The sequence below is a fragment of the Dipodomys merriami genome, unplaced genomic scaffold (assembly GCF_024711535.1).
Source record: "Dipodomys merriami isolate MVZ:Mamm:240054 unplaced genomic scaffold, mDipMer1.0.p SCAF_11, whole genome shotgun sequence".
Lineage (NCBI taxonomy): Eukaryota > Metazoa > Chordata > Mammalia > Rodentia > Heteromyidae > Dipodomys > Dipodomys merriami.
This window is the reverse complement of record NW_027202382.1, coordinates 38,866,853-38,879,583: the sequence shown is the minus strand read 5'-3', so window position 1 is coordinate 38,879,583 and position 12,731 is coordinate 38,866,853. Positions and strand designations below refer to the sequence as shown.

Genomic DNA, 12,731 nt, shown 5'->3' with positions numbered 1-12,731 from the left:
AACTGTGATCCTCTGGGTTTCAGTCTCCCAAGAAGCTAAGAGGAATGAATCATAGGTATCTAAGTAGCCCTGGAGATTTTTTTTTTAATTGTCAAGCTGATGTACAAAGGGGTTACAGTTACATAAATAAGGTAGTGAGTACATTTCTTGTTGAACTTTATGAGATATCAGATTCAATACCATTGAATGATCTTGGTACTTTTGCATTTAGCTGACCAATAGATCACACTGTCTTGATTACTACTACTTTAGATTAAGTTCTGAATTCACAATTGTTGTCATACTGTTCTTCATTTTCACCATTTAAGGTTCCTTCCAATACTCTATTAATTAGAACCAGCTTATCATTTCTTTAAAAATGTTACACAGGATTCTATTATGGATTTGGAGAGTACTACCATCTTAACATTAAATATTCTGTTTTTTTTTTTTTTTTTTTTTTTTTTTGGGTCCGGTCATGGGGCCTGAACTCTGGGCCTGGACGCTGTCCCTCAGCTCTTCAGCTCAAGGCTAGCGCTCTACCACTTGAGCCACAGCACCACTTCCGGCTTTTTTCTTTTTTCTTATGTGGTGCTGAGGAATCGAACCCAGGGCCTCAGGCATGCAAGGCAAGCGCTCTACCACTGAGCCACCTTCCCAGCCCTCTGTTGTTTTTTTTTATGGTTGGTTGTGGGGTCTGAACTCTGGGCCTGGGCGCTGTCTCTCAGCTCTTCAGCTCAAGGCTAGCGCTCTACCACTTGAGCCTCAGCACCACTTCCACCTTTTTCTGCTTATGTGGTGCTGAGGAATCAAAAACCCAGGGCCTCATGCATGCAAGGCAAGCACTCTACCACTGAGCCACCTTCCCAGCCCCACATTAAATATTCTGATTCCTAACATTGGAGGTCTTTCCATTTATTTAGATCTTTATAAATTTCAACAATATTTTCATTTTTTTAGTTCAAACTGAACCTTCTTTTTATTAATTATTTTGTCCTTTTGGGTGCTCCCAACTGAATTATGTTCTTGTTATTGGTGACACAGATTTTGAGTGTATGGAAACAATTTTTTTCACAATTATCTTCATGATATAATCTTATTGAATATCTATGAATTTTGATTTACAAGTTATGTAGCCTAAACTATGCAACTTCAAACTACTGCTCCTCCTGCATCAGATTCGAGTGCTGTGTTACAGGTATTAACCACCATGCCTAGCTCCACCTTTGCAATAAAGGCATTTACTTCTTTTTCATCCTAAATAGCCAGGTCATAACCACTTGTACAACACTGAACAGAGGTGATAAATGCAAACACCATTGTCTTGTCCTTAAAATTAGAAGGAAAATGCCTACTCTCACCATTAAGTATGATTTTCACTGTAGGTGTTTTATAGATACTCTCTTTTGCACTGGGAAGTTCTGTTGTATTGTTTTGAGGACCTTTTCTTTCATATGCTCACAGAAAAGCATCAGTTTGTCATTTTGAAGGATTTCTATTGAGATAACCACACTTATAAGTTTGTCAGATACTAAACCAACTTGGTCATGTTGTGAAATATGTTTTATATGTTAATAAGGTCAATTTTCTAGCATATTATAGAAGATATTTTTACATAATTTCATAAAAATACTGCTATATAACTTCTTTGTGACATTCTTTTCTGATTTTGGTATTAAGGTAATATACTGTCTTCAAAGAATGACTTCGTAAATATTCACTACTTTTCTATTTTATGGTGAAAGTTTGTGATGAACTAATACTATTATTTACATAACTGACAGAATTGAGCACAGAAGCTATCTGTCATTGAACTTTGCTGATACTTTTTTGACTATTAATTCAGTCTGTTATTTTGATTCAGACTATATAATCTATATAATCAGTTTTATTACTGTCCTTTTAAAAATATGTTCAGGGCTCGGAAGGTAGCTCAGTGATAGAGTGCTTGCCTTTCACGCATGAGGCCCTGGGTTCGATTCCTTAGCACCATGTAAGCAGAAAAAGCCAGAAGTGGTGCTGTGGCTCAAGTGGTAGAATGCTAGCCTTGAGCTGAAGAGCTGAGGGACAGTGCCCAGGCCCAGAGTTCAGGCTCCACAACTGACAAAAATAAATAAAATAAAAATATGTTCATTTCATCCATTCATTAGAATATAACTATGGCTTCATGATTCTTTTATGAAAGGCCAGTATAATGTCTCTTATTTCTAAATCTAGTAGTTTGTTTCTTTTTTCTTTATCAATGTTGTATATTTTCAAAGAAGCAATGTTTGAAGCAACTGATTTCCTCTTCATCCTATTTCACTTTCTGGTCTAGTCTTCTACTTTCTTTCTCTTGATTATTTTCAGCTTAATGTGCCCTTCTTTTACTATTGCCTTAATGTGGAAGGTAAGCATGATTTTATTATTGTTTTAAATGGAAGTTTTAGGGTTTGAACTCAAGACCTTCACTTGCTTGTACAAGACCTTGTACCTAACTTTTGCCTAGTCCAGTTTAAACCATACTCTTCTACTTCCTGAATAGCTAGGACAATAGGCTGTTTACTGGTTGAAATGGACACTGATCTCAGTACCCTGAGTAGCTGGAATTACAGAAATGAGTCACTGTCTCCAACAGATCTTTCTTCTTAAGACAGGCATTTATAATTATAAACAAAACAAGTCTTAGCAAATAAAAAACTGAAACAACTCCCTTTATTCTTTCTGACCAAGATGACATAAAAATAGAATTCGACAGAAAAGAAACCACAGAATATATTCAAACACATGGAGAGTAAACAATTTATTGACTGATGAGTGAGTCATTGAAGAAATAACGGGGAAATCCAAGGGTTCCTAAAATTAAATGAAAATGAACATACAATTTACCAAAATCTTTGGAATATAATAAAGGCAGTGTTAAGAGGAAAGTTTACAGAATGAATGCCTGTATCAAAAACCAAACCAAACAGAAAGAGGGCTGGAAGCATGGTCAGTGTCAGATGAAAGTTTACAGCTACATCAAAACAAAGTAACAAACAACACTAATGAAACAGATTTCAAACAAATAGCCTTATGATGATGTAGTGAAGTGAAACCAAGAATTCGCAAATAGAAAAGATTAGGGCAAAAAATTAGTAAGTTAGAGATTTAAAAACAAAATAAAGAATCAAAAACTAGACCTCAGGAGGCTTGAGATCTGAGGATTATGTTTTTAAGCCATCCTGGGTAGAAAAATCCACAAGACTGCAATCAAAGGAGGAGGCAACAATGCTTGGTAAGAAATGCACTCATTATCTTGCCCATGTAATTGTAACCCCTCTGTACGGTATTTTCACACACACAAAAAAAGACTGCAATCAACCAGCAAAAAAGCTGGACTAGAAGTGTAACTCAAATATTAGCACCAGCACGAGTGAAAAGGCTGAGCAAGAACACAAGTCCAACTAGACAACTTTGGGAGGGGGAAAGGGGAGATGAGAGGGAAATACTGGGAGACAATGAGGGAAAGGGTGATATTGTCCAAAAAGAAATGTACCCTGTTCCTGACATATAACTATAACCACTCTGTACAACACCTTCAATAATAACAATTTAACAATTTGGAAAATAACATAAACCCCAGCCCCCTTTCAAGCCCCAATACTAGCACAAAAAATTTAAGTAACAAAAGAATCAAAGTTGGTTCTTTGAAAAGATAAAGACTGATGAAACCTTTGCCAATCTGACCAAAAAGAAAAAAGGACAACACATAAAAAAAAAAAAAACTATGAAATTGAAGCACTAAGTCTCTGAACAAAGAAAAGCACAGGGAATGCCAAATTCACTACCAAATTCTTTTTTTTCTTTTTTTAAATTTTTATTTATTTTTTATTGTGAAAATACTGTACAGAGGGGTCACTACCAAATTCTATCAAGCCTTTAGTGAAGAACTAACACCAATACTCCTCAAGCTTTTCCATGAAACAGAAAGGAAAGGAACACTACTATCATTTTATGGCAGCCAGTATTATACTCATTCTAAAACTGGATGAGGACACACATAAAAAAAGAGAATTATAGATCAATTTCTTTAAGAACACAGACAATTACCTGACTTATGAAACAGTAACCCCTCTGTATATCACCTTTATAATAACAAAAAATAAGTATTAGTTAAAAAAAAAAAAAGACATAGCCAGGCACTGGTAGCTACTCAGGAGGCTGAGATCTGAGGGTTAGGGTTCGAAGCCAGCCCAATAAGGAAAGTCTGTAAGACTTTCCAATAATCACAATAAAAGCTGGAAGTGGCACTATGGCTCAAGTGGTAGAGTGCTAGTCATGAGCAAAAAGGAGCTCAAGGACAGTGCCCAGGCCCAGAGTTCAAGCCCCAGGTCTGGCACAAAAAAAAAAAAAAAAACAAAAAAAGAAAAACACCAAAATTCTCACAAAAAATACTTGCAAACTGAATTTAACAACACACTAAAAAGATACATCACAATCAATTCTATCTCAATTCTAGGGTAGCAAGGCTAGGCATATGTAAATCATATTGCAATCAGATTCTGTTTAAACCTAACACATAAACAGAATCAAGGATAAAACATCACATAATGATCTTAATGCAGTCTTTGACAAACTAAACAACTTTTCATAACAAAAACTCTGAAGAAAATGGGAATATAGGGAATATGCCTCAAAATAACAAAAACTCTGAAGAAAATGGGAATATAGGGAATATGCCTCAAAATAATAAAAGCTATGGATGACAAACCCAGAGCCAATATTATACTGAATGAAGAAAAACTGAAATCATATCCTCTAAAGTTAGCAAGGAGACAAGGGTGCACAATCTTCTGTCTTATTCAAGATAGTTCTGGAATTTCTAGCCAGAGCAGTAAGGCAATAGAAAATAAATAAAAAGAATACAAATAAGAAACTGTATTCTCTCTACAGCACCCTTCTAATAATAAAAAAAAAAATTAACAAGGAGAAAAAAAGAATACAAATAGGGAAGAAATCAACTTATCCCTTCCTTAGTTACAAATGATGTAATTCTACACTTAAGAACCTAATGATATCACCATAAAGTCCCTATGTGTGATACTTTTTGACAATGTAGCAGGAGATTTAAAAAAAAAACAACATAAAACAACTAGCCTTTCTACCTATCAACAATAAATAGGCAAAGAGAGAAATCAAGAAAAAAATTCCAAACTGGGAGAGAGCAAGGGAAGGGGGAACATTATCCAGAAAGAAATGTAATCATGGGGCTGGGAAGGTGGCTCAGTGGTACAGTGCTAGCCTTGCATGCCTGAGGCCCTGGGTTCCATTCCTCAGCACCACATAAGCAGAAAAAGCCAGAAGTGGCGCTGTGGCTCAAGTGGTAGAGTGCTACCCTTGAGCTGCAGAGCTGAGAGACAGCACTCAGGCCCCAGAGTTCAGGCCCCATGACTGACAAAAAAAGAAAAGAAAAGAAAGAAAGAAATGTAATCATTACCTGCTGTTTATAATTGTAACTCCTCTGTATATCACCTTTATAATAACAATAAAAAGGAGGAAAAAAGTTAAACAATTCCATTTACAAAACCTTCAAAAAATAAAAATATGTAAGTACAAACGCAACAAGAAAGTAAGACTTCTACAATAAAAACTATAACATCCTTAAGAAATTAATTGAGGATTCCAGAAGATATAAAGACCTCATTTCATGATTATGGGAATATTTTGAAAAAGGCCATAACTACCAAAAGCAATATCATTCTAGGCAAAAATAGAAAAAGCAATTGTAAAATTGTAGGGAAGCATAAAAGAATGTAAATAGCAAAAAGAGCATTGCTGGAGGCATCACACATCACACTTCAAATTACACTCCACCAATATAGTAACCAAAATTGTATGGATACTGGCATAAAGCCCAACATGAGACCAATGGAAAAGAACAGAAAACTAAAATATAAGCCTGCCCACTGGTGGCTCATGCCTCTAATCCTAGCTACTGAGGAGGCTGAGATCTGAGGATTGTGGTTTGAAGTCAGTAAGGGAAGAAAAGTCTGGGATACTCTTATCTCCAATAAACTACTCAGAAAAAGCTTAAAGTGGCACTGAAGCTCAAGTGGTAGAGCACTCAAGGATAGTGCCAAAACAAACAAAAAATGCTGGCAAGAATGTGGGAGAAAAGGAACCTTTATACACTGTTGAGAATGCAAACTAGTGCAACCACTATGGAAATCAATATGGAGGTTCATCAAAAACTAAAAATAAACCTTCATTATGACCTGTCCATCTCACTCTTGGGCATATATCCAAAGCACAGTAAATCAATATTCAAAAAAGGTATCTGTATAGTCATTTTTACTGTAACTCTGTTCATAATAAAACTGTGGAACTGACTGAGGTGCCCAACTATCAATGAATGGATAAAGAAAATATGGTATACATACATATACCATGGAATGTTACTCACAGAGAAAAATTAGGTCATTTGTAGGAAAATGGATGGAATTGGAGGTCATTATGTTCCATGAGATAAGACAAGCTCAAAAGGTCAAATATTACATGTTCTCACTCACTTAAAGAGTATATTACTAAAGTAATGAGGAATGACAATAATGACAGCAATGGAATGGAATATGAACATATGAGGATTGTTTAGGAAGGAATCACAGGACCAAGGAGAGGGGAAAGAGGGGATATTGAGTAAAGAGGACAGAAGGATATGACCACAGAATAATAAAAGCCACTAAATGTTAATTGAAAAAGGAGGAGGGAAAAGGAAGGGGAATGGAATGTGGTCAATCTAGTCAAAGTGACCTGCATGCATGTATGGAAATAGTACAATGAACCCCCTTAACTTACAAATGTATGCTAATTTTTAAAAAGCAATATCCTTGGTACTGTATGAAATTACCTCAAATATCACATCTTAATTTGCCTGAATCAGCTTCTGATTTATAGCAACTTAATCCTATTGAGATACAGAAGCATTACACCTGCAGCTCTTTTCTCTCCTTTTCTTTAATACTATTACACACAACATCTATAAATTTACAAATCTACCAGTAACTCTCAATAACTCAGACTTTTTCACTCTATTATTTGTTATGTGTTCTTTGATGTCAATTATTGCTGAAGCAATAATTGCTTCAGTGTGCCAGGATCCATGCTCATATAAAACAGCAATCTTAATAAATGTGTTCTGACTGCTCTATCCACCAGCCCCACTGTTCCTTATCTCCCTCCTTGGGCCCACTTCTTCCCCTAGACATAATATTGGAAGTAGACCAACTACAAACCCTCCAGTATCCTCTAATTTTTCAAGTGAAATGAGGCCGTGTAAATCCCTCACTTTACATCAAAAGCTAGAAATGATTAGGTCAGTGAGGAAGAACTACCAAAAACCAAGATGGGCAAAAAGCTAGATTTCTAGTTGTGAATGAAAATGAAAAGTTCTCGAAGGAAATTAAACTTGTCACTACTATGAACACACCAACAAAAAAGAAAAAAAATCAGACTCATTGATGACTTAAAGTTTTAGTGATCTAAACAGAAGATCAAACCAACCAACATTCTCTCAAGCCAAAACACAATCCAGAGAAATTGTCTTCTCTTCAGTTCTATGGAGGCTGAAAGAGGTAAGGAAACTACAGTAGAAAACTTTAAAGCTAGTAGAGATTTAAGGAGGGAAAAAGCCATCTCTATAACATAAGAGGGCTAGGTAAAGCAACAGGTACTAATATAGAAGCTGCAGAAATTATCCAGAAGAATGGCTAGGACAACTGATAAAAGTAGCTATACCAAACAACAGATTTTCAATGGACATGAAACAGCCTCATGTTGGAAGAAGATGCCATGGAGGATATACACAGCTAGAGAAAAACAACAACAAAACCCAATGCTGAGCTCCAATGTTAGGCAAAGTTAAACTATTTTTCTGGTACCAGTACCCAGGTTGAACCTCAGAGCCATTACCTCTAGCTTGGCTTTTTCTATCACAGTTGGCATTTTACCATATAAACCACACCTTCAATTCCAGCTTTTTGCTAGGTTATAGGAGATAGCCTTGAACCTTGATTCTCAGATCTCAGCCTCTGAGTAGACAAGATGATGTATAGCCTCTAGTGCATGGCTAAAATTCATGGGTGGTTGTTACTGTCTTCTTTTGATGTGTGTGTGCTCTTACTCAGCTTTTTCTGCTCACAGCTGGTACTCTACTACTTGATCCATATCTCTAGTTCCTAAGCTGGTCCCGCTAATGATTTTAATGTTCAATTACAATATGAAAACCCTAGAGCCCTTATTAATATATTCAATATATTTTGCCTGTGTTCTACAAATATAACGAAGCTTAGATGACAGCACATCTGTTGACAATAATATTTACTGAATGTTTCTTTGTTGAGATGTATTGCTCAGGAAAAAAAAGGCTCCTTTGAAAATACTATTGCTCACTGACAACGCATCCAAGAAAAAGCTCTACTGGAGAGAATACAAGATTAAAGTTTCTTTCACGTCTGCTAACTCAATATCCATTCAACAATCTATGCGTCCAGGAGTAATTTTCTTCAAGTGTTTTTCTTTAAGAAATACATTTATAGTTAGGTTCCAGGGCTCATGCCTGTAATCAGGTAGCTTAGATCTGAGGATCCCAGTTCAAAGCCAGCACAGGCAGGGAACTTGGTGAGACTCTTGTCTCTAACAGACCACCAAAAAGCCGGAAATGGAGCTGTGGTTTAAGTGGTAGAGCATTAACCATGAGCACAAAAGCTAATGGATAGCACCCATGCCCAGCATTAAAAAAAAAAAGCCGGGTGCCAGTAGCTCATGCCTGTAATCCTAGCTACTCAGGAGGCTGAGATCTGAGGATCAAGGTTCAAAGCCAGCTGCTGGAAAGGCCGTGAGACACTTAATCTCCAATAAATCACCAGAAAATTGGAAGTGGTACTGTGGCTCAAGTGGTGGAGTGCTCACCTTGAGATGAAGAGGTCAGGGACAATGGCCAGGCCCAGAGTCCACGTCCCACAACCAAAAAAAAAAAGGAAGAAAGAAAGCAAGACGGAAAGAAAACTGAAAATAGAAATGGAAGGAGGGCAAGAAGGAAGGAAGGAAAGGAGGGAGAGAGGGAGAAAAGGAAGGAGGGTGGAAGGGAGGGAGGAAGGGAGGAAAGAAGGGAAGGAGGGAAGGAAGGACGGAAGGAAGAAAGGAAGGAAGAAGGGCAGGCAGGCGGGCGGGTGGGCGGGCGGGCGGGCAAGCAGACTTTTTTTTTTTTTAATTTTTGTCAGTCGTGGGGCTTGAATTCTGGGCCTGGCCACTGTTCCTGAGCTCTTCAGCTCAAAGCTAGCACTCTACAATTGGAGCCACAGCACCACTTCTGGTTTTTTGATGTTTAATTGGAGATAAGAGTCTCACAGATTTTCTTGCCCAGGCTGGCTTTGAACCACGATCCTCAAATCTTAGCCTCCTGAGGTGCTAGGATTACAGGTGTGAGCCACTGGCGCCTGGCTCAGGAAGACATTTTTAAGACTAGAGCTGCCCGAGACAGTGATTTCTCTAAGGAATATGGATAAATTAAAAATCTCCTGAAAAGATACAAACATTCTAGATGCCATTAAGATCATTTTCTATTCACAGGAGGAGATCAAATTGAAGTTTGGGAGAAGTTGATTCTATGTCTTTGAATGGTTAAGACTTTAGCGGAAGAAGTAACTGCCAATGCAGAACTAGCAAGTAAACTAGGATTCGAAATACAGTAAGCTGGAAGTGGCGTTGTGGCTCAAGTGGTAGAGCACTCGCCTTGAGCTGGAGCTGAGGGACAGTGCCCAGGCCCAAGGTTCAGGCCCCACGACCGACAAAAATAAATAAAAAATAAAAAAATACAGTAAACCCAGCTTATTTGTATATTCATTACACACAATTTGACCAAATGCAGCCAAAAGAAATTTCTGTGCCCGTTATGCAGCTCAGTTGATGCAGAGAAGCTCTCACTCCCTTGTTATCACCTGTTGTGTTTGAACTATATATCCTGAACAATTCAATGTATCCTCAATGGTGGTCTCCTTGAAGCCATATACCCAGATACCAAAGCCTACCACAAAGAATGAAGTAGTATTTGATTACTACAATCTCCTGATAAAACTTAATAGATGAGGAGGTTCTTGTCATGGATGTGCAAACAAAGTGATTTTTGTCCTTTTTTCCTCTTAATTACTGGAGATTGAACTCAGGACCCTGCACTTGGCTAGGCAAGTGCTGTACCACTTGAGCTACGCCTTTTCTGCTTTACTTCTGAGATAGGGTCTCACATTTTAGCTCAGGCTGGCCTGGAATGTTATCATCTTACTTATGCTCTGGCCTTGCTGGGATGTCAGGCATGTACTAAAACATCCAGTTATTGGTTCCGATGGGGATCTCACAAATTTTTGGCTTCAAATTGTCAACCTCCCAATCTCCACTTCCTTAGTAACTGGGACTACAGTTTTGTGCTGCCACACCTACCTGACAAAGGAATCTAAGATGCTCTGAATATTGCTGAAATGACAACAAAGGATGTTGAATATTACATAAAGCTAACTAATAAAGCAAAAGCAGGGTTTGACTTCAATTCTGAAAGCAGTTCTTACATGGGTAAAATGCTCTCAAAAAGGTTTGCATGCTACATAATACATTTTTTTTCCATCAAAAGGAAGAGTCAATCCATGTAGCAAAATTCATTGTTGCCTTATTGTAAGAAACTGACTCATTTTTCCTTTCAGCAATCACCACCCTGATCAGTCAGCCTCCTAAGTAGCTGGAAGACAGTCATGAGCTACTGGCACCAAGCCTAAAGTATTTTTTTAATTAAAGTGTGAATAGTGTTTTCTATTTTTACACAAAATAGTATTGCACACTTAACTGTGTAGTCAAAACATAAGTTCATATGTACTATGAAACCAGAATACTATGATACTTTCCAGAAATAGTTTAGAACTAACTCACAAAATCTTCAAGTTGTATCTTCCTGAGGCCAGCCCTAGCAGTTGGTAGGATTTTCTCTGAAATAGCTTATCCCACTGGCTTCTTGTATCTAGTGTTTCTACTGAGGTGTTGGGTATAAATCTTAGGAGGGGTAGAAGAGGAGAGGAGGAGGAGGAGGAATAGGAGAAGTGGGAAGGGAGGGTGTCTCAAAAATATTGAGTCATTTTGCCCATGTAATTGTAACTCCTCTGTACAGTATTTTCACAGTAAAAAATAAAAAAAAAATATTGAGTCATTTATCTCCAGATGCTCTCAAAACTTTATCCTTGTTTTTGGCTTTTAAGTTGTTGTTGTTGTTGTTGTTTTCCCTTGGTGTAGAGAGCTGCGAGAGGCCGCACCTGGAAGATGGTGCCAGCTTCCGCCCTCCGCCTTCCCGATGGCGAGTGCTCTCTGTGTAAACAACTCCTGATATGGCTAAGGCAAAGAATCTGGCTTGCTTCCGCGCACCTGAACCTATTGGTGGTTCCCACGTGGCGTATCAGGGTTGGCTACCCAGCAGGTACTTAAGGCTGTGGGGAATTCTCCCCGGGGTTGGGGTCAGAAGATTACAAAAAGGTTCTGAATAAACTGCAGAGAGAAGAGTCCGGTGTCGCGTCTTCCTTGCTGGTCGAGGTGGTAGCGACACCTTGGGTCAGTCATGGGGCTTGAACTCAGGGCATGGGCTCTGTCCCTGGGCTTTTTGCTCAAGGCTAGCACTGTACCACTTTGAGCTATAGCTCCAATTCCTGTTTTAGGTGGTTAATTGGAGATAAGAGTCTCATGAACTTTCTTGCCTGGGTTAGCTTCAAACTGCAATCCTCAGATCTCAGACTCCTAAGTAGCTAGGATTATAGAAGTGAGCCGCTAGCACCCTGGTGGCTTTTAACAGTTTTAATAAGATGTGCTTCTCTGTGGAGCTCTTTGCATTTATCCCACCTGGAGTTGACTGGGTTTTCTGAATGTGTCCAGTGTAACTTTTCATTAAGGTTGAGATGTTTTCAGGCATCATTTCTTTGGATTTTTTTTTTTTTTTGGGTCCGGTCGTGGGGCCTGAACTCTGGGCCTGGGAGCTGTCCCTGAGCTCTTCAGCTCAAGGCTAGCTCTCTACCACTTGAGCCACAGCGCCACTTCTGGCTTGTGTTTGTTTTTTGCTTATGTGGTGCTGGTTCTTTGGCTATTTTTGTCTGTTTATCTTTCTCCCTACTCTTTTACTCCTACCTCCATTCATGATATTCCCATACAAGTATATCAGTCCACTTCATATTGTCCCAAATTTCTCTATAGCTCCATTTATTATTCTCCATTGTTTTCTATCTGTTCTTTGGGTAAATTCTAATATTCTCCATGGCTCTCTTCCTCATTCTTTTCAAGTCTTACCTCATCTCAAGACAATCTCTAAAACAGAATCTGTCATTCACTCATTTTTTATTATTCTTTATTCTTCTATATATTTGAGTGAGAATAAAAATATTTTAAGATTTTTTGACAAAAATTTGTTAAAGTCAAAAAATAATCAAAGTCACTCCTTATCCTACTTTTCTTCTTGAGATCTAAACTTACTTGACATATTCATTTTCTTATTTATTAGTCTATTTCTACCATTTGAATGAAAGCTCTAAGAGGGCAGGGGGTTTGGTCTGAGGCTGTTCACCATTGTATCCCCAGAATAAACTCTTGTTGAATAAACAGATGTAAACAGGAATTAAAATATTTTAATTACTTATTTTTTAAATGACAGCTTTAACAATCTGTTTTTTAATTTATATCCAGAAAGAGCAGAATAATAATACCAGAGTATGGAA

The 12,731-nt window shown here is 37.9% G+C and overlaps 1 protein-coding gene across 4 annotated transcripts in view; it reads right to left on the bottom strand.

Annotated features, from left to right (window-relative positions):
• The window catches only part of Rabgap1 (RAB GTPase activating protein 1), a 149,739-nt gene that overhangs the window by 114,686 nt on the left and 22,322 nt on the right, over nucleotides 1-12,731 (bottom strand). The window lies entirely within an intron of this gene.